General features: G+C 34.9%; 2 long non-coding RNA genes across 2 annotated transcripts in view; one reads left to right on the top strand and one right to left on the bottom strand.

Annotated features, from left to right (window-relative positions):
• LOC309858864 overlaps positions 1-22,981 on the top strand; it is a 169,944-nt gene that overhangs the window by 134,321 nt on the left and 12,642 nt on the right. The gene's annotated exons all lie outside the window — the stretch shown is intronic.
• LOC309858865 overlaps positions 13,851-22,981 on the bottom strand; it is a 32,121-nt gene continuing 22,990 nt past the window's right edge. The window contains exon 2 of the long non-coding RNA XR_014308395.1: positions 13,851-14,074. This is a non-coding gene — a long non-coding RNA (uncharacterized lncRNA). The remainder of the gene's footprint in view (positions 14,075-22,981) is intronic.

Raw genomic sequence — 22,981 nt, 5'->3', positions numbered from 1 at the left:
GGAGAGCAGCGGAATTCCAGAGGAGGAGAAAGCAAAGCACGGAAATCATGGCTTTCTCCCCATGATACTTTAGTTTTGCAGTTAATTTAATTTTTTTTCAATTTTTTTTCTTCTGCTGCTGAATTTTTTTAACTTTTACCCTTTTCTTTTTTAACATTTTTAAGCTAACGTTTTTTAACTAACGTTTTTATCTAACATTTTTTAACTCCCCCCCCCCCAAGATTTGGGATCTTTTCTGATATGTACTTTCCTGGGGTCTTTGCCACCCTTTTAGTATTTTACTTGCTCCTTCATATACTCTTATCTGGACAAAATGACAAGGCAGAAAAATTCACCACAAAAAAAAAAAAAAAAAAAAAAAAAGAACAAGAGGCAGTACTGAAGGCTAGGGACCTAATCAATACAGACATTGGTAATGTGTCAGATCTAGAGTTCAGAATGACGATTCTTAAGGTTCTAGCTGGGCTCGAAAAAGGCATGGAAGATATTAGAGAAACCCTTTCAGGAGATTTAAAAAAAAAAAAAAAAAGCCCTTTCTGGAGAAATAAAAGAACTAAAATCTAACCAAGTCGAAATCAAAAAAGCTATTAATGAGGTGCAACCAAAAATGGAGGCTCTCACTGTTGGATAAATGAGGCAGAAGAAAGAATTAGCGATATAAAAGACCAAATGACAGAGAATAAGGAAGCTAAGCAAAGGAGGAACAAACAGCTACTGGACCATGAGGGGAGAATTCAAGAGATAAGTGACACCATAAGACAAAACAACATTAGAATAATTGGGATTCCAGAAGAATAAGAAAGAGAGAGGGGAGCAGAAGTTATATTGGAGAAAATTATTGGAGAGAATTTCCCTAATATGGCAAAGGGAACAACCATCAAAATCCAGGAGGTGCAGAGAACCCCCCTCAAAATCAGTAAGAATAGGTCCACACCCCATCACCTAATAGTAAAATTTACAAGTCTTAGTAACAAAGAGAAAATCCTGAAAGCAGCCTGGGAAAAGAAGTCTGTAACATACAATGGTAAAAATATTAGATTGGCAGCAGACTTATCCACAGAGACCTGGCAGGCCAGAAAGAGATGGCATGATATATTCAGAGCACTAAACGAGAAAAACATGCAGCCAAGAATACTATATCCAGCTAGGTTATCATTGAAAATAGAAGGAGAGATAAAAAGCTTCCAGGACAAACAAAAACTGAAAGAATTTGCAAACACCAAACCAGATCTACAGGAAATATTGAAAGGGTCCTCTAAGCAAAGAGAGACACTAAAATAGTAGATCAGAGAGGGAACAGAGACAATATACAGTAACAGTCACCTTACAGGCAATACAATGGCACTAAATTCATATCTCTCAATAGTTACCCTGAATGTTAATGGGCTAAATGCCCCAATCAAAAGACACAGGGTATCAGAATGGATAAAAAAAACAAAACCCATCTATATGTTGCCTACAAGAAACTCATTTTAGATCAGAAGACACCTCCAGATTTAGAGTGAGGGGATGGAAAATAATTTACCATTCTAATGGACATCAGAAGAAAGCAGGAGTGGCAATCCTTATATCAGATCAATTAGATTTTAAGCCAAAAACTATAATAAGAGATGAGGAAGGACACTATATCATACTCAAAGGATCTGTCCAACAAGAAGATCTAACAATTTTAAATATCTATGCCCCTAACATGGGAGCAGCCAACTATATAAACCAATTAATAACAAAATCAAAGAAACACATCAATAATCATACAATAATATTAGGGGACTTTAACACTCCCCTCACTGAAATGGACAGATAATCCAAGAAAAGATCAACAAGGAAATAAAGGCCCTAAATGACACACTGGACCAGATGGATATCACAGATATATTCAGAACATTTCATCCCAAAGCAACAGAGTACACATTCTTCTCTAGTGCGCATGGAACATTCTCCAGAATAGATCACATCCTGGGTCCTAAATCAGGTCTCAACCTGTATCAAAAGATTGGAATCATTCCCTGCATATTTTCAGACCACAATTCTCTGAAGCTAGAACTCAATCACAAGAGGAAATTTGAAAGAACCCAAAAACATGTAGACTAAACAGCATCTTTTTAAAGTATGAATGGGTCAACCAGGAAATTCAAGAAGAATTGAAAAAATTAATGGAAACAAATGATAATGAAAACACAACAGTTCAAAATCAGTAGGACACAGCAAAGGCAGTAATGAGAGGAAAATATATAGCAGTACAAGCCTTTCTCAAGAAACAAAAAAGGTCTCAAGTACACAACCTAATCCTACAGCTAAAGGAGCTAGAGAAAGAACAAGAAAGAAACCCTAAACCCAGCAGGAGAAGAGAAATCATAAAGATCAGAGCAGAAATCAATGAAATAGAAACCAAAAAAACAATAGAGCAAATCAACAAAACTAGGAGCTGGTTCTCTGAACGAATTAATAAGATTGATAAACCCTTGGACAGATTCATCAAAAAGAAAAGAGAAAGGACCCATATTATAAAATCTTGAATGAAAGAGGAGAGGTCAAACTGACACCAAAGAAATACAAACAATTATAAGAACATACTATGAGCAACTCTACGCCAAAAAAATTGACAATCTGGAAGAAGTGGATGCATTCCTAGAGACATATAAACTACCACAACTGAACCAGGAAGAAACAGAAAACCTGAACAGACCCATAACCAGTAAGGAGATTGAAACAGTCATCAAAAATATCCAAACAAACAAAAGCCCAGGGCCAGACGGCTTCCCAGGAGAAGTCTACGAAACATTTAAAGAAAAAGCTAATTCCTATTCTCCTGCAACTGTTCCAAAAAAAATAGAAATGGAAGGAAAACTTCCAGACTCATTTTATGAGGCCAACATCACCTTGATCCCAAAACTAGACAAGGATCCCATCAAAAAAAGAGAACTACCGAACAATATCCTTGATGAACACAGATGCGAAAATTCTCACCAAAATACTAGCCAATAGGATTCAACAGTACATTAAAAGGATTATTCACCATGACCAAGTGGGATTTATCCAGGGCTGCAAGTTTGGTTCAACATCCGCAAATCAATCAATGTGATACAACACAGTAATAAAAGAAAGAACAAGAACCATATGATACTCTCAATAGATGCTGAAAAAGCATTTGACAAAGTACAGCATCCCTTCCTGATCAAAACTCTTCAAAGTGTAGGGATAGAGGGCACATACCTCAATATTATCAAAGCCATCTATGAAAAACCCACCGCAAATATCATTCTTAATAGAGAAAAACTGAAAGCTTTTCCACTAAGATCAGGAACATGGCAGGAATGTCCATTATCACCACTGCTATTCAACATAGTACTAGAAGTCCTAGCCTCAGCAATCAGGCAACAAAAGGAAATTAGAGGCATCCAAATTGGCAAAGAAGAAGTCAAACTATCACTATTCACAGATGATATGATACGATATGTGGAAAATCCAAAAGACTCCACTCCAAAACTGTTAGAACTTGTACAGGAATTCAGTAAAGTGTCAGGATGTAAAATTAATGCACAGAAATCAGTTGCATTTCTCTACACCAACAGCAAGACAGAAGAAAGAGAAATTAAGGAGTCAATCCCATTTACAATTGCACCCCAAACCAAAAGATACCTAGGAATTAACCTAACCAAAGAGGCACAGAATCTATACTCAGAAAACTATAAAGTACTCATGAAAGAAATTGAGGAAGACACAAAGAAATGGAAAAATGTTCCATGCTCCTGGATTGGAAGAACAAATATTATGAAAATATCTATGCTACCTAAAGCAATCTACACATTTAATGCAATTCCTATTAAAGTACCATCCATTATTTTCAAAGAAATGGAACAAATAATCCTAAAATTTATATGGAACCAGAAAAGACCTGGAATAGCCAAAGGAATACTGAAAAAGAAAGCCAAAGTTGGTGGCATCACAATTCTAAACTTCAAGCTCTATTACAAAGCTGTCATCATCAAGACAGCATGGTACTGGCACAAAAACAGACATATAGATCTATGGAACAGAATAGAGAGCCCAGAAATAGACCCTCAACTCTATGGTCAACTAATCTTCGACAAAGCAGGAAAGAATGTCCAATGGAAAAAAGACAGCCTCTTCAATAAATGGTGTTGGGAATATTGGACAGCCACATGCAGAAAAATGAAATTGGACCATTTCCTTACACCACACACAAAAATAGACTCAAAATGGATGAAGGACCTCAATGTGTGAAAGAAATCCATCAAAATCCTTGAGGAGAACACAGGCAGCAACCTCTTCGACCTCAGCCGCAGCAACCTCTTCCTAGGAACATCGCCAAAGGCAAGGGAAGCAAGGGCAAAAATGAACTATTGGGATTTCATCAAGATCAAAAGCTTTTGCACAGCAAAGGAAACAGTTAACAAAACCAAAAGGCAACTGATAGAATAGGAGAAGATATTTGCAAACGACGTGTCAGATAAAGGACTAGTGTCCAAAATCTATAAAGAATTAGCAAACTCAACACCCAAAGAACAAATAATCCAATCAAAAAATGGGCAGAGGACATGAACAGACATTTCTGCAAAGAAGACATCCAGATGGCCAACAGACACATGAAAAAGTGCCACATCACTCGGCATCAGGGAAATACAAATCAAAACCACAATCAGATACCACCTCACACCAGTCAGAATGGCTAAAATCAACAAGTCAGGAAATGACAGATGCTGGCGAGGATGTGGAGATAGGGGAACCCTCCTACACTGTTGGTGGGAATGCAAGCTGGTGCAACCACTCTGGAAAACAGCATGGAGGTTCCTCAACATGTTGAAAATAGAACTGCCCTATGTCCCAGCAATTGCACTACTGGGTATTTACCCTAAAAATACAAACGTAGTGATCCAAAGGGGCATGTGCACCCGAATGTTTATAGCAGCAATGTCCACAATAGCCAAACTATGGAAAGAACCTAGATGTCCATCAACAGATGAATGGATCAAGAAGATGTGGTATATATACACAATGGAATACTATGCAGCCATTAAAAGAAATGAAATCTTGCCATTTGCGACAACATGGATGGAACTAGAGCGTCTCATGCTTAGTGAAATAAGTCAAGCAGAGAAAGACAACTATTATATGATCTCCCTGATATGAGGAAGTGGTGATGCAACATGGGGGCTTAAGTGGGTAGGAGAAGAATCAATGAAACAAGATGGGATTGGGAGGGAGACAAACCATAAGTGACTCTTAATCTCACAAAACAAACTGAGGGTTGCTGGGGGGAGGGGTATTGGGAGAAGGGGGGGTGGGGTTATGGACATTGGGGAGGGTATGTGCTTTGGTGAGTGCTGATTCACAGACCTGTACCCCTGGGGATAAAAATACATGTTTATAAAAAATAAAAAATTAAAAAAAAAAAAAAGAAAAGAAATGGGCAGAAGACATGAACAGACATTTCTGCAAAGAAGACATCCAGATGGCCAATAGACACATGAAAAAGTGCTCCACATCACTTGGCATCAGGGAAATACAAATCAAAACCACAATGAGATATCACCTCACACCATCAGAATGGCTAAAATTAACAAGTCAGGAAATAACAGATGCTGGCGAGGATGTGGAGAAAGGGGAACCCTTCTACACTGTTGGTGGGAATGCAAGCTGGTGCAACCACTCTTTGGAAAACAGCATGGATGTTCCTCAAAATGTTGAAAATAGAAGTACCCTATGACCCAGTCATTGCACTACTGGGTATTTACCCTAAAGATACAAATGTAGTGATCTGAAGGGGCACGTGCACATGAATGTTTATAGCAGCAATGTCCACAATAGCCAAACTATGGAAAGAACCTAGATGTCCATCAACAGATGAATGGATCAAGAAGAGGTGGTATATATACACAATGGAATACTATGTAGCCATCAAAAGAAATGAAATCTTGCCGTTTGCGACAACGTGGATGGAACTAGAGGGTATCATGTTTAGCAAAATAAGTCAATCAGAGAAAGACAACTATCATATGATCTCCCTGATATGAGGAAGTAGAGTTGCAACATGTGGGGTTAAGGGGATAGGAGAAGATTAAATGAAACGAGATGGGATTGGTAGAGAGACAAACCATAAGTGACTCTTAATCTCACAAAAAAAAACTGAGGGTTGCTGGGGAGAACGGGTTTGGGAGAGGGAAGTGGGGTTATGGACATTGGGGAGGGTATGTGCTATGGTGAGTGCTGTGAAGTGTGTAAACCTGGTGATTCACAGACCTGTACCCCTGGGGATAAAAATATACTATATGTATATAAAAAATAAAAAATTAAAAAAAAAAAGACAAAGAAGGTAATTATAGAATGTAAATGGGTCAGCTCATCAGGAGAACATAACAATTGCATATATATATATGCACTCAACATTAGATAACCTAACTGTATTAATCAAATATTAACAGATCTGAAGTGAGAAATAGACACCAATATAATAATAGTTGGGGATTTCAAAATCCTATGTTTGACAATAGATAGAATATACAGACAGAAAATCAGTAAGAAAGCAAAGGAGTTGAACAACTTCAGATTAAATGGACCTAACAAACATATAGATAACATCTTACCCAACAATAGTAACAGAATATATAATTTTCTAAAGCACATACAAAACATACAAAATTTAAATAAGTTATATAAAATTTTAGTGGTTCCTTTATAAGAAATTCTAGAAGTTCCTGAGTCTGTCTGGTTTTCAGGGACTCTTTTAGTAAAGTTATGGCTTATCCTTTTTGGCTTAAATATGTCACACTGCCTAGTCCAGCCTTCAGGAGGTAAAGCCAACCCCAGTTCAGGTTCCTGTTGTAGTCTCATCATTAAGAATTAAGAAAATCACTTGAACATGAATTGTCAGTAAAAAATGAACACATTCAGGTCTTTGTTCTTTCAAACAACTGTTAATAGATCTATCTTTGGGTGTAGCATTTAGTGATTATTGTCAGGTTATACTGACAAAATGGTTGTGAGAAAATATCCCATAGTGTTACTATTATGGGTAGATGTCTACTTAGTTTTTAAGTAGATTATCAAATCTACATTATTGAACTGCTGAAACCAAAAGCCATATTTCTCTTCTCTAGTGCTTCTTCTTTGAAGCAACCATATGAGAGATCTGCAGTAAGTGAAAGGAGGGACTTAATATACATATAAGTAATATTAAATAAAATAATATTTAAAGATCATTAGACTGCACCTGCACTTAAGAAAGTTAAACAATTTATTCTTATGCATTAAGTTTTTGAGCTATATTATCTCTTTGAGGGTCGTTGGTCCGAAAGTGAATTTAAACCACTATTTGTTCTCAATACACAGTTGTCTATTTATTTTAAAAATATGATTCTAAAGTTACATCTGTTACTCATTTTATAGTATGATTTACATTTGTACTTATATTATTTGATTTTTTTATATGCCCTTCTCTTCCCCCTGATGTGAACTAAGGCATTAGCTATGACCTCTAAATTGTAATTTTTTTTTAATTGAAGTAGAGCTGATACAAAATGTTACCTTAGTTTCAGGTGTACAGCTCACCGAGGTGAGTTAGTTCTGCTTCATGTTTTTCCTATCTTCTACCAGGATATGTCCTATCCTCTACCAAACATGTTCTTCCATGGCAATGGCACAGGTGCAGGAGCAAAGACAAAACCCAGTTGTCCTAATTTTTTCTGCTCACATCATGTTTTCCAACATTGTGAGAAAATGTCCTATAGTGTTACTATCTCAAGCAGACTCCCTATTGAGCATAGAGCCCACCACAGGGCTTGATCTAGAAACATGACCTGAGCCAAAATCAAGAGTCCAATACTTAACAGCTGAGCCATCAAGGTGCCCCTCAGTCTATGTGTGTTCTTAGAGTTGAAGTGATCTCTTGCAGGCAGCATTTAATTGGGTCTTGATTTTTTAAAAAATACTTTTAGCCATTCTTTGCCTTTTGATTGGAGAATGTAGTATCATTAGGTAAGGACTTACTCTTGCTATCTTATTGTTTCCTGGCTATTTTGTAGTTCCTTTGTTTCTTTCTTCATCTCTTGTCTTCATTTGTGATTTCATGTTTGTTTGTTTTGTATAGTGGTATGTTTTATTTATCTTTTGTGTATCAACTGCAGGTTTTTTTCTGTATTTACCAAGAAGCATACATAAATCATCCTATGGTTATAACAAGTCTGTTTTAAGCTGATATGAATTGAAATTTGTTTGTAAACAAAGCTCTACCCATTTACTTCTTCCCTCTCTGCACTTTATATTATTAATATCACAATTTTCATATTTTATACTGCATATCCATTAGGAAATCATAGTAGCTATAGTTATTTTTAAACACTTCTGTCTTTTAACTTTTATGCTAGAGTTAAAAGTGATTTATCGACTGCCTTTATAACAACAGAGTATTATGTATTTGTATAGTTACCTTTACAAGTGAGTTTTATATTTTTATAAGTTCATGGTGCTAATTAGCATCTTTTTATTTCAACTTAAGGAACTATTTTTAGAATTTTTTTATAAGGCAGGCATGTGGTGATGAACTTTCTCATTTGTCTACAGAAGTCTTTACAGCTCCTTTATTTCTGAAGGTCAGCTTTGCCAGGTATAGTATTCTTGGTTGGCATTTTTTTTTCCATTCAACATTGAATACATCTTCCCACTTTCTGCTAACCTATAAAGTTACTACTGAAAAATCTGCTTATAGTCTTTTAGGGGTTTCCTTATATATAAGGAGTTGCTTTTCCCTTGCCACCTTCAAAATTTTTTGTCCTTGACTTTTGACAATTTATTTTAATGTGTTTTGGTGACAGCCTCTTAATGTTCAACCTATTCGGGTTATTTTGAGCATCAAGGATCTGAGTGTTCATTTCCTATTTGGGCTTCAGGAAGTTTCCTGCCATTATTCTTTAAGTAAACTTCCTGTCCCTTTCTTTTTCTCTGCTCATTTTGGGACTCTTAAAATGCATAAATTATTTTCTCTGATGATGTCCCATAAAGCACATAGGCTTCATAGTTTCTCATTCTTTTTTCTTTTAGTTCCTCTAACTGGATAATTTCAAATAACCTGTATTTGAGTTCACTTAATCTTCCAAATGATCAAGTTTGCTGTTGAAACTCTCTATTGAACTTTTCCCCTCAGTCACTATATTCTTCAGTTTGGTTCTTTTTTTTATGGTTACTTTTTCTTTATTAAACTTCTTATTTTGTTCATACATTATATTCTAATTTTCTTGAGTTATCTATCTGTGGTTTCTTATCACTCACTGAACTTCTTTAAGATAATTACTTTGATCTCCTTTCAAGTAGCTCCTGGATCTTCATTTCTTCATGTTCAGTTACTGGAGTTTTATTAATTTCTTTTGGTGGTACCATGTTTGCCTAATGTTTCATGAACCATATAAACTTATATTGGTTCTGTACATTTGAAAGTATAGACTTCTTCCAGTCTTTACAGACTGATTTTGACAGGTAATGACCTTCACCTAAAGGTGTTCAGTCTAATGGAACTTCTTCCTGGACTATAGTTTAACAGGGTTGAAGTAATTTCCTGTGGCTGTTGCTGGTTCCACAGTTGTGTTTGTGATTGGCAGTCCTGATACTGAGGGTACAGATAGGTGTGGCTTCTAAACTTTCTAAGCATGCTCCCTCTAGGTTGCTAGGCTAGTCTTTGGCTGGGCAGAAATGTCTCCAAACCATAGCAGAGCAGGACTAGACCAAGGTCATGGGACTGCTTCAAAGATCACAATCAGGTTCATGGTTGCCACATCTGTTATTAAGGGAATGGATGAGGGTGTCTCTTCCTGGATCTATTGGCAGAAGTGGGTGGAACCAAGTTCACATGAAGACAGTGCTGCTTCTGGTGCATAGCCAGGACTACAGTCAGCAGCCTGCCACTGGTGCATGAGGCTGCCTTCTCAAAACAGCCTTCCTTGGTTTGGGGCTTCAGCAGTGTTTAACAACTGGTTACCTGAATCTCAAAGTTCTCAAAAGCATTCATGTCTGTGAATTGTTGCCAAATATTTGTTTTTGTGGAGGGACCTGGGGTGAGAACCTCATATTCTGCCATGATGCTGATGTCACACACTCTTCTGCTTAGGCTTAAATTTATTACTTTTTATTACAATTAGTTAGGAGAATTCTTTATGTACTCTACATGCCAGTTCTTTCAAACAAATGATTCAAAAATGTTTTGTTCTAGTCTGTAACTTGTCTTTTCATCCTCTTTTTTTAAAATTTATTTTTTATTTATTTTCAGCATAACAGTATTCATTATTTTTTCACCACACCCAGTGCTCCATGCAATCTGTGCCCTCTATAATACCCACCACCTGGTACCCCAACCTCCCACCCCCCCGCCACTTCAAACCCCTCAGATTGTTTTTTAGAGTCCATAGTCTCTCATGGTTCACCTCCCCTTCCAATTTCCCCCAACTCCCTTCTCCTCTCTAACTCCCCATGTCCTCCATGCTATTGTTATGCTCCACAAATAAGTGAAACCATATGATAATTGACTCTCTCTGCTTGACTGATTTCACTCAGCATAATCTCTTCCAGTCCCGTCCATGTTGCTACAAAAATTGGGTATTCATCCTTTCTGATGGAGGCATAATACTCCATAGTGTATATGGACCACATCTTCCTTATCCATTCATCCGCTGATGGGTCATCCTCTTAACTGGATCTTTCACAGAACAGAATTTTAAAATTCTGAAGTCAAATTTATTCATTTTTCATTTTATGTATTCATTTGGTGTCAAGTGTAGATTTAAAAAAAAAAAACTAACTCTAAATCACAAAGATTATCTCCTTTATTGTTTTCAGCATGTAAGTTTTGTACATGATTTGTTAGATTCATCTCAAGATTTCATATTTTAGTAATTATAAATGATATAGTATTTTAATTTTTTCAGGTTAAAAAAAATTCCAGCTATTTAAAATACTGTGTCATATGAGTTTCAGGTGTACAATGTAGTGATTCAATGCTTCCGTACAATACAGAGTGCTCAAAATAAGAGTACTCCTTAATCTACATTACCTAATTAACCCATTCCTCCACCTGCCATCTGGTAACCAGCAGTTTGTTCTCTGTAGTTAAAAGTCTGTTTCTTGGTTTGCCTCTCTCTTTTCTCCTGTTATGATCATTTGTTTTGTTTCTTAAATTCCACATATAGTGAAATCATAAGGTATTTGTCTTTCTCTGATTTATTTCACTTAGCCTCTAATACCCTCTAGCTCTATCCACATCATTGCTAATGGCAAGATTTCATTCTTTTTTATGGCTGAGTAATCTCCCATTGTCTATAAATACCATACTGATGAATGGATTGTATTTTAAATTTTTTGCCCTTGTGTTCAATACTGGTATATAGAAACTATACTAGATATTTTATGTTTGTCTTACATCTCATGACCTTGCTAGGCTTCCTTATTGGGTTTTGTATGTAGACTAAGTATGTAGACTTAGTATGTACGTAGTAAGTAAGTAAGTAAGTAAGTAAGTAAGTAAGTAGCTTCGTAAGTATGTAGACTTAGTTTTTATGTAGAGTAAGTTACCTACAAATTTAGATTAAGTATAATAATAACTATAGTTATTTTGCAGATACTCTTTATCAAATTGAGGAATTTATCTTTTACTTGTATTTTTTGGTAGTTTTTATTATAAAATGGGGTAAAATGTTGCCAAATGATTTTCTGCCTATTTGACATATTTCTTTTTAGCTGTTAATAAATATGTTAGATTTTTTCAAAATCACTATAATGTTGAACCAGCATTACATCCCTGGATTATTTGGTAATGGTACATTTAAAAAATATATGTACTGCTGAATTCTATTTATTAATATTTTGTCAAGGTTTTTGTGTCCATATTTATAAGTGACATTTGCCTATAGTTTTCTTTTTGTATATTTTCATTGGTTTTCATATCAGATAATACTAATTCATAAAATGAAATATTTATTTATAAATATTATAAATATGTATACGTATAATAAATAAATATAACTTAATAAAGTGAAGTATTTATTTTCTGAAAGAGATTTGAATAAGTGGTTTACTTCATCTTAACTCATTCAGTCATTCCTCTTAAGAAGGCACCCTACATTATTTATTACTCTTGTGTTCATTAAATATGGTATAAGTGGTTGTCATAAACATGGCTAACATTTCTCAGCATCTTACCTCTTTCTTCCTAAGTATGTAAGTTTCTATACTTCCCAGCCCCCTTTCAAATAAAAAAGTCCACATGACTATGTCTGTTACATTTCTGTAACATGTTACATTTCTGAGCTGAACTAGTGGAAAACTCCTGTATATTCTTTATTTTGCCCTCCTGTATGATAAACTTGGGGTGCATGTTCTGAAGTAGCAGAGCCTCAAATTGAAGCATGTTGGTTTACTGAGTCATTTCACTGGGTACAATTGCCCAGTGTATAGCAGACTGAGTGGAAAACAAAACAAAACAAAACAAAACTTTTGCTTGGTGAAGACCGTGATATTTAGTAGGTGTTTATTACTTCAGCATATCTTATGCTATCTTGACTAATGTAGTGCTTAAAACATGATGTCTAACTTAAGACAGCACAGAGTTGGAAACCTGGTTTCACATTTCCCTTGTTTTTTCCTGTCACCCCCCAAGCCAATTCTGTCAGCAGTTTCCTCTGCTTCAAAAAAGTGATAAAACAACAAGTTGAATTAAAATATTCTATCCCTGTAAAAGTCCTTAGGAAAGCTTAGTCCTTAGGGAAGCTTATGAATAGGAGCAAAACTATTCTCCTCCCTGAGGTTTAAAAACTCTAAACTGGAGGATAGAAAAAAGGAGAATGATGGAATTATGCATAGAATTAGATAGTGCTTGGACCAGCCCAGACCTATATGGACTTTGTGGCAAGGAACTAAATCAATAAGAAGCCCTAAGTAGCACAGGAGGAGCCAAGGTTGTCTTTTTTCTGACCACCCAGCTTGAGTAAACATTTTCAATCAGCAGTATTCAAAAGCTGGGGGTCTACAGAGTGATGTTTCTATTTGACCAAAGTACTTAACCTAAATCCAGAGGTTAACTGTCTTTCTTGATGACTTTGAGAACAGTTAGTAGGTTTGATACCCACTTGTGCCCTGATATGTTGCTACTTACTACTTTATCTCCACAAATTTTGACATGATATGCTTTCACTAACATTTAGTTCAAAGTATTTTTAGTTTCCTGTTTGCTTTATTCATTATTTTGGTGCATAGTATTTAATTTTAAAGTATTTGGTAATATTTTTGAATAACTCATTGTTAGTGGCTTACAATTCAGTATTGTTAGAGAAGATCATGTGTGTAATTTAATCCTTTGATACTTAGTGAAACTTGTTTTATGGCTAAATGTGTTTGGTCCCATTTGCTCTTTTTATTGATCTGTGTGATTTTTGAAGGGTGTGTAGAGAAATTAAAATTTGAGTGCCTACTGTTTTCTTATGGGATGAAGAAATCTCTTTTGTAATGTACTCTAAGGTTAATAGAAAGATTCCAAGCTTCTTTTAAAATTTATTTCAGCCAGGTAATATTGAATCATTGCATTCTGTTCAATAAACTAAGTATTTGTTTTCATTTAAAATGTAGTAGCCGTGGTAACAAATTATAAAACATTTGGTGGTCAGATTCAAGTCAACACAGATGACTCAGGTAGTTCAGTTAAACATATCCCTACCAAGTAATTGGTTTCTAGCTTTTCCTATTTATTGGAAACCCAAGTGTGTATATTATTAATTATTCAGTTTCCTATCCATTCAGATATAGCAAAGTATTCAGAGAACTATGACAGAGGACATGATTTCACAATGCCTGGGGATTTAATAATTTATAAGTTAACTAAAATAGCATCATTTCCACGTTATCCCACTGCTTAATCTGAACTGAATATTGGACTAACTAAATTGTTGGGAGATCAGTGGAGATAGTATCCGTTTTCCTCATGGCTCTTTTTGGTGCCTGGATCAGACTTTCTCTTGGACCAACAGACTCTAACACCTCTTCTGGAATTGGTTCCAACCGATGATGAGCTACATCTGGCCTGTGAAATGAAAATAGCAAAACCTTTGATTGAGTCCAAGTTAAGTGGATCTACATCATCTGCTCAGTCAACTTTTGCCAAGATGAATGATGCTGTGTCAGTGTTCCATAATTTCAGAGGTGGATTTCCCCTTTTTAAAAACAAAGTGTTTTCCTTACATAGGCAATGAAAGAAGAAAAAAAACTGCTGTGTGTGAAAATGCATTTTGGCTCCTCTATATATTTGGAAACAAAACCCCTAAAATAATCCCATTTTAGCCTTTTTTTCCCTGTTGGATCTCTGCCACCCTGGCCCTTATCGAGTTGCACAAGGGGGCACTGTAGCCATGAAAGTTCTGGAGTACTGATTCCTTTCCTTGCTTTCTAGTATCAGAAAAGTTTAAAACAGAAACAAGCATGTGATTAAAGATAGAAAGACCACCAATAACTTCCAGAGACTATGAATGTTTCCCAGTTGTTTTGACTCCCAGCTCAGATACCAAAATATTTACTCCAGAAAGAACACAAATGAGAGAAAGATAAGAAACTTGAAGTTTATTTTACAAAGTTATCCAGTTTCCCATGTAGAAGAGAAATAAATATATAGATAAGAGAATGAACTGAACATGAATATTTTTGAAACTTGGGAAATCAGCCAGCTGTGAGACTAGCAGATATGCTAGAGGTAGCACTTCACATTTCAATGTCTACAGCCCAATCCAGGCTTGGATGATCTCCTTAGGAAGAAACCAATGTTGGAAATTTGGAAGTTAGAGTTGCTAAAGCATTATAGTAAGCCAGAGTATTTGGGATAATTCAATAGAACATATTGTGGTATCAGGTTTACTGGTATAACCCCTGTAACCTTAGGTCCTGTCAACCTACAATTCAAGTGATGTCATATTTACATTTTCAAATTCTGTCTGCATGGTGATCTATCAAAATAACTTTAGGATTCTATCTCTGTAAGAGTTTTTCTAGGTTATTTATGGGATGTTGGGCATATCCACATCAATTTTCTATTGTCAAAGCGTGATCTAGGTTTTTACTTTCTGATTTGTGTTCTTGTACACTTCTCTAAAAATATCTAATGTCATTTTTATCTACTCTTTTTCTTCAATCAACTTTACCAACCATTATCCAGAATACAAAGAATTCTTCAGTTGTTATGTAAAGACTGAGCTTTCTCAGAACTCAGAAGAAAAAGTCCAAAAAATTAAAAAAAATAAAAATGAGGGAGCATTTTTTAAATACATACATTGAAGAGTCAGTATACAAATAATGTTTCTGAAGAAGAAAAAAATGAACTAAGTATCAGTAATTATGGCATAATACTATAAGTTTCTTGAAGATAAGAATATGCACATTGAAAGTTAACATCATGAAATAGTTAAAATTAATGAGAAGTGACATATAACAAAATATTTCCTACTGAATTTTTGGACTGCAAAGGTAAAGAAAATATTCTCTAACTATTCTTTACTCAGAAAGTAAAATCAGCTTGTTATAAAATACTTTAGTTAAGTTAACCTCAAAAACTCACCCTCAATATATGGGTGGAAAGAAATCAATAGATATTTATAGAGTGTTGGTTGGTAAAAATTAACTCCAAAAATTAAACAAACATATATAGCAGCAAAGACTTTATCAGGTGTATATGAATTCAGAAAATAAACATCCAAGATTCTTCTTAAAAATATGTGAAGGTTATTCCAACTTACCCAAATATGAATAAAGATTAAATAATAAAAGTGTGGAGTCATAGCAAATAAAAAAACCTTGAAATTAAATGTAAAAAAGTTATACAGGTTATAGTAATAATTATTGTAAATATAATTTAAAACTTAATTCATATATTAAGTATACACTTAAAAATATAATACAGGACTTTTTAAAAGTGACCAATTTCTGGTGTTAGAAATTGGAAGTAGATAAGAGTGGTGGGTTGAGCTGAAAGAGAAAAGTGTTCTCTTTACATGGACATTTATTTTAAAAATATACGTGTGAGTGTATTTTTAATTATTTAGTGAATCTAGTTTAATTCAAGATAGAATTTATTCCTCATAAACTATGAGAGAAAAATTAAAGATGAAAAGTACCAAAGAAAAGATAACAAACCATATCAAATAGAAATACCTGGAAAAATTAACTTAGTGAAAGGCAGACCAAAAAAGTTATATAGGGCAAGCACACATGCATACACATGTACACAAAGAAAAAAAATAAAATTGAAAAAATCAGTGACAAAATAAAACAAAAATAAAACTAAAGATACCTACTAATATAAAAAATATAAATAGGCTAAATTCCCTTTTTAAAATACAAAGTTTATAAATTGAGTAAAAAAATTAATGTTTAAAAGACAAACCCCAAGTTTAGACAATTCTTTTGTGTCTCAAGTTCTCAAGCATAAAGTTAAAATTAAGAAGTAAGTAAATCAAGTAAATCAAGAAAAGTTATTTATTTTTCTCAAGTTCAGTTTCTGGAGCATGAACTATGAAGATTGGTTAGTATTTTTATTAATGATTTTTGTAATCATATCTTTTATAAGAGAATCACATAAAGTAAAACTATTTAAATTGTGTATTATTTTATATATCAGGCAAGTAAATATAAATAAATATATAGAAAATTGACAGCTGGGAAATGCAGTTAAAATGAGATACCACCATTTTAATGGCCAAAATTAGGAAACTGACAACACCAAATTCTGGCAAAGATGTGGAAGAACAGGAATTCGCATACATTGCTCATGGGAATTAAAAATGGTACAGCCAGTTTGGAACACAATTTGGTGCTTTCTTACAAAACTAAACAACTCTCACCATGTTTAATAATGGTGCTCCATGGTATTTACCCAAAGTAGTTGAAAACTTATATCCACATAAAAAAGTGTACAAGAATGTTTATAGCAGCTTGATTTATAATTGCCAAAATTTGGAGGCAACCATGATGTACTTCAGTAAGTGAAAGATACGGTACACCCAGATGATGGATATTATAAGCTGCGGTACATCCAGATAATGGATATTATTCAACACTAAAAAGAAATGAGCTGTCAAGCATGAAAAGACATGCAGGAATCTTAAATACATATTACTAAGTGAAAGAAGCCAATTTGAAAATGCTACAGACTGGATGATAATAGCTATATGACATTCTGGAAAAGGCCAAACTCTGGAAATAATAAAAAAAGATCAATGGTTAGTAGGGAGAAATGGAGGAGAGAGATGAATAAGCAAAGCATAAGGATCTTTAGGGCATAAGTACTCTGTATGATATTATAATGTTGTATATATGTCAGTATGCATTCGTCCAAGTCTGTATAATGTACAACACTACAACACCAAGAATGAATCTTAATGTAAGCTATGGACTTTGGGTGATTCTGATGTATAGGTTGATCCTTGTTTAAAAACAAAAAACAAAAAACACCATTCTGGAAAGTGATACTAACAATAGGAGAGATTATGCATGTCTGGGGTCAAGGCATATGTGGGAAATACCTATACCTCTCTCTCAATTTTGTGGTAAACCTAAAACTACTCTAAATCTTAAAAACAAGTTTTAAGAACAGTGGTAGAAATACTTTTATTAGAGAAACAATAAGGTCTGGGATAGTAGGTTTCAACACTCTTCCTTGGAGCCCACCTTGGGGCTTCACAAGGCCCACTCTGAGACAATTCTGGACTTGAAAGACAGAAGGATATAGAAGATAAAGTCATAGAGCTCACCACCTTGTAACTAAGCAATACAACAATAATCTGAAAACAAAAGAAAATACTCATTGACATAAGGTCTGAAAAGTAGTAGAAGTAAATTAATTGACCTTTCTGAGAATTATTTTTCTTTTCAACAAAATGGGTTAATATTACCTAGGGTTATCTTGTGGATTTTCTGATATATTAAATTTAAAATGTGTGCTATAAGTAGATCTCTAATAAATGCCGGCATCCTATCTTCCCTACATCAAAGATTAATTGGTTGACTTTAACAGTGACCAAATTATATGCTTTGAATCATCCTCCTTCAACCTGTGATTTATATGCATTATTCCTGTATGCTCAAGAAATGATGCATTTTCATTTTTTCCTAAACTAAAACAAAAATGTCTGGCAACACTAAGTCACAAAAGTGTATCAATGCCAAGCACAAATGGCTGTTAGATCATCCAGTTTGTGATAGTCTACATCATCCATTGGCACAAAGGATTGGTAATTGACTCTTTGCATATTGTTGTCTAATGTATACAAATTCTCCTTAGTTTTGAAATTCTGTGCCAGTAAAGTGTCTGCATACCCTTTATTTTTTTCCAGAACAATATTCAGATACTTAAAGATTTTTTTTTTATTGCATCTGGTTTAATTGATGAGGAAAATCTCACATGCAAATGCATAGGTTGAACTTCAATATCCCTGTACACCTCTCCCCTCAAAAATGTGAACATGACAGCATGCACTAAAAAGTGATAAGGAGATCTCTAACTCTCTGCCACAAGTAACACACCTGACATTCTTGTATTGTGCATGTATCGTGCTATGATGGTAGAAAGAATGAGACAGAGTAGAGATGGACATCAGGGGAGGAAAGAGGAATCTTACTACTTTTTCTAGAACTTTTCTTTTTTCCCCCCAAAAGAAACCGTCCTTCAAAATAGAGATGCCAGTCCTAATATTCATGCATATGTATATTAGACTTGGAATATTAATGTGAAACCAGCCATTCTTTTTTACATTCATGTTTATATGCAAATGTTATCTTTTTTTTATAGCCCTTGTCAGTAAGTTAGAAAGATTTACTATTTATGCTTCACTAAAAAAGAAGCCCAGTTTTTACAGGAGACTTCTACACAAGCCTCTGCCTAAATGTCTGGTTCTTCAGTCTGTATGTGGAGTTTATTTTATTAACAAATATACATGGCAATAGTACATTATAAGTAGGTGTGAAATAGGAATACCAAGAATTCAAGGAAGATTCATCAGTGCAAGAAAAGCACAACCAAGTGTTAAAAATGATGCTAACAGGTGCACATTGGTTTTGATTTGGAAGTTTCTCCATGGTATGTATCTGTAAAATAAGGATTAAAAAAAAAAAAAAAAAAAACTTCACCATTTCTTCAGTGAGTTGCTGCTTTGCTTTTCAATTTGCTAATATGATACTCTTTAGATTGAGTATTTATCTACATGACACCAAACATACAGATGAAAACCAAAACATTCAGTCAATCATTCAGCTATTTGTTAATATACATTTGGCATCACTTAGAAAAGAGTAATTAGAAAACATTAACTAGATTTTTAAATTTTTATTTATATATTTGGCAATATTTAGGTATAGTCATATTTGCTAGTAAGTCTTGGTCTGATTAGTCATTGCCTTTTCTTTTATTTGATTTTTGTACTCTGGTGACAAAAGCTCTTTGTCCTGATGTATTTATTTTTTCCCTGATTGTTAAATTACAAGCTTCACTTCTCTTTGACTGTTGAGCTCTCACCCAAATTTATTTTCATTAATATTTTGATTTTTTTCTTACTCTCATTTCAATCTTCTTAATGGGAAGCATGAATATATATATTTATGACTTTCCTATCTATTTCATTTATTCTTATGTAAAGGGAATTTATGTGATTTAAATTCCTGGAATAAATATGAAATATGACAGACCAAAATTTTAAATTTCAGTTGAGAGTAAGAAACATTAGAGAAAGGGGAAAGAGAAATGAACAAGGATCTGGGATGAATGAGTTACTATAGGGCAACAAGTATCCTAAAAGTGGAAAATAAAAACAAAGAATGAATTGAGGGTGAAAAATTGGATGATACTGTCTGGAAAGAAAAAAAAAAAACAATCATACAAGTTAATTTAGGACAGTGATACTCAAACTTTTTATTTTTTGTCTTAGCCCAATAAAGGGTATCAATGCCAATTACTGTGCTTTGGTTATTACAGAGGGATGGGGATCCTCCCTACACAGCTTCAACCCTACCTCATGAAAGGCTTATGGTCAGCAAAAAAAAGTTATCTGGACATTCACTTCTCTGTGGAATTCAATGGATACATTAGTACCATCTGGATATGTTTTTTATGCTTCCTGATGACTTAAGTCAATACAAGGGCAAAGCTTAAAGAAGCTAATACCTATCATGTATCATTTTCTCTGTGCCAGACTAGTCGAACATTTTCCGTGTCTCATTTAATTCCCACAATGTGGGGGTGCCTAAGTGGCTCAGTTGATTATGCATCTGCCTTAGGCTCCAGTCGTTGTCCCAGGGTCCAGGGATTGAGCCCCGTGTGGGGAATCCCTGCTCAGTGGGGAGATTGCTTCTCCCCCTCGACTAACCACCTGTTTTCTCTGTCACTATCTCTCTGCTATCTCTGTCTCTCAAATAAATAAAATCTTTAAAGAAAAAAAGAAGAATCTTCACAATGTGTTTGTCAGTGATTAGCCCCATTTATAGGTGAGGAAATAGGTTTTGAAGAGTTCAACCAGACCAAGATCACAAGCTAGAGCTAGGTGAATGGCAGAGCTAGTGCCTATACCCTGGATGGCTAATTGTGCATTAAGACTGCTGTGAGGGGGCGCCTGGGTGTCTCAGTGGGTTAAGCTCTTTGGCGCAGGTCATGATCTCAAGGTCCTGGAACCGATCCCCGAATTGGGCTCTCTGCTCAGCAGGGAGTCTGCTTCCCCCTGTCTCTCTGTTTGCCTCTCTGCCTACTTGTGATCTTTCTCTCTGAGTCAAATAAATAAATACAAACTTTAAAAAAAAAAAAAAAAAAAAAAAACTCTGCTGTGAGTATAAACCTCCTGGGCTGCAACCAATATTCAAGCATACTGACTCCCAAGCTCTTGCTATTTCCCACTGTAGAAAGGCCACTTTTCCCAAGAGAAACCCATAATTGTATCATGTTTCCTAAGTCAGATATGAAAAATCTTCCACGTAGACATCATGCCTCTTATTGAGCTTGCTGAGTTAAAAAAAAAAAAAAAAAAATGCTGCTACTTATAGAGCTCTCTTAAGTGCAGTAACATTCTGAAGTGTTTTACATCTATTATATCTTCAAACAGGCTATCAGGTAGGCACTATTATTACCTCTACTTCTCAGATTAGGAAACTAGAGAGGAACTAGAATTTGGAGCATAATTTGGCTTCTGAAGTTATGCTTTTATATCAATATTTGGCTGAAAAACAGGTAATATCTCAGGACTTAATGGAACTAATAAGCTTTTATTTGGGGTATACTTAGTGATGCAATTTAGCTACCAGACATTGGACAGACAGTTGTTCAGAGCATGCTTCAAGGCTGAGTTCAAGAGTAACAACAGATAAGTAGTTCAGCAGCCTGAAGAAGACTGTAAATATCAAAGCTTCTCCCTAATTTATCCATAAATTTTTGTGACTTGTTAGGGGTCACGTACCACTTCACAGTCTTAGCTATGAATGCTATTTTTTTGCAGGGTGGAATAAAACACTTGAGACTTTTATTAAGTTTGAAAAACCCAAGAAAAGAAAATTTTCTTCAAGTAAAATTAGTATAATCTTATTCATGTCTTAATGTTCATTGAAACAGATAAATAATAAAATACATTATACCATTAAATAAGTTGCAAATCTATATCTTATGTCAAATTTGCTAAAATTTTGCTCTGGAGTTTCCCTCTTTTTTTGTTCTACTCATGTCTTCATCCTGCCAACATTCAACCACTGGATCTATTAAAGAATACCTAATTTATCTTTGGAATTCCAAACAAGAGTGTTGATATAAAACAGTCACTCCATAAGTGTTTATGGAATTATATTAAGTGTCTGCAATACAGTTTACTTTATGATAAAAAATATATATGCAGAATACAAAAATGTATGTTCTCCACTCTCAAGTTGTTTCCAATCCACCTTGATCCAAGCCATTTTCATCAGGCAATGTTGCATAATGCTAGATTATCAATTTTTCAAAAGAAGATTGGTTATGAGAATAAATGGTGGGGCAAAGAGCTAAATTGTTGGATCGGAAATGGAATTTGGTGACCCTCTAGTTCAGAAGTTTGCAAACTCTTTTAGTGACCACGCCTTTTTTCAAGCAAAATTTTATACAGAAATCCAAAATGTTATGCCGCTAAATCTCGCTGAAGGAATACATGGGAGCTATTCTTTCCCTGGGTCCCTGAGGAGCTTCACTGTTCAAGCCAAATTTCTTCATTATACAGTCGGAAAGAGTGAGGCCTAGAAGATTAAGAAATTGACTTCCCAAGGTTGCATTACTAGTTAGGGACAGAGTTAAAAATAGAATCCATGTATATTACCTCCTAATATTTTTCTGTCAGAACTGAGACTGATTAGGACAACAGCAAAGCCCAAAATGGGCTTTGGCCAAACCCAGTAATGTAGGCATAGGCAAATCACCTGGGTCAAGCATGAGAAAATGAGGGTAACATCTGGGTAACATGGTCCATTAGCATGAAGAGACCAAACTGATGAAGGGATGATTCCCAGAGCAAGAGGCTCAGGTGTGATCTGAGAAGAGAGTTGGCCAGAGAGTCTCACAACTGTGAGACTTTTCTCACAACTTAACAACAGAGGTAGAAGGCTCCTGGGTGATAATCATTAAACATTGCTTTTCATAAATGGTCTAATTCCATGGACAGCCTGCTGGTCGCAGAATCACATAAAAATCCAACAAGCAATACAGAGTTTGTATACTTCAGAGGTACAGTCCTAAGGTGTATAAGTTTCTAAACTATAATTTATAAAAAAAAAAATGTATCTCCAGACAGGTGTCTCTCCTTTTGATATACATACGGGAATCCGATTTTGCACTTTCTGCTAAGGATCAGTGGCCTCCACTTTCTACTTTCTGATGTCTTTTAACCTGTATGCTCCTTTTAGCCTTTAACCGGATATGTGTCTTCTAAATTGCCTTCAATTCCTACCT

Source organism: Mustela nivalis, assembly GCF_964662115.1.
Source record: "Mustela nivalis genome assembly, chromosome: 2".
In the NCBI taxonomy this organism is placed as follows: Eukaryota; Metazoa; Chordata; class Mammalia; order Carnivora; family Mustelidae; genus Mustela; species Mustela nivalis.
The sequence above is the reverse complement of the archived record's forward strand: the minus strand, read 5'-3'. Positions and strand labels throughout refer to the sequence as shown.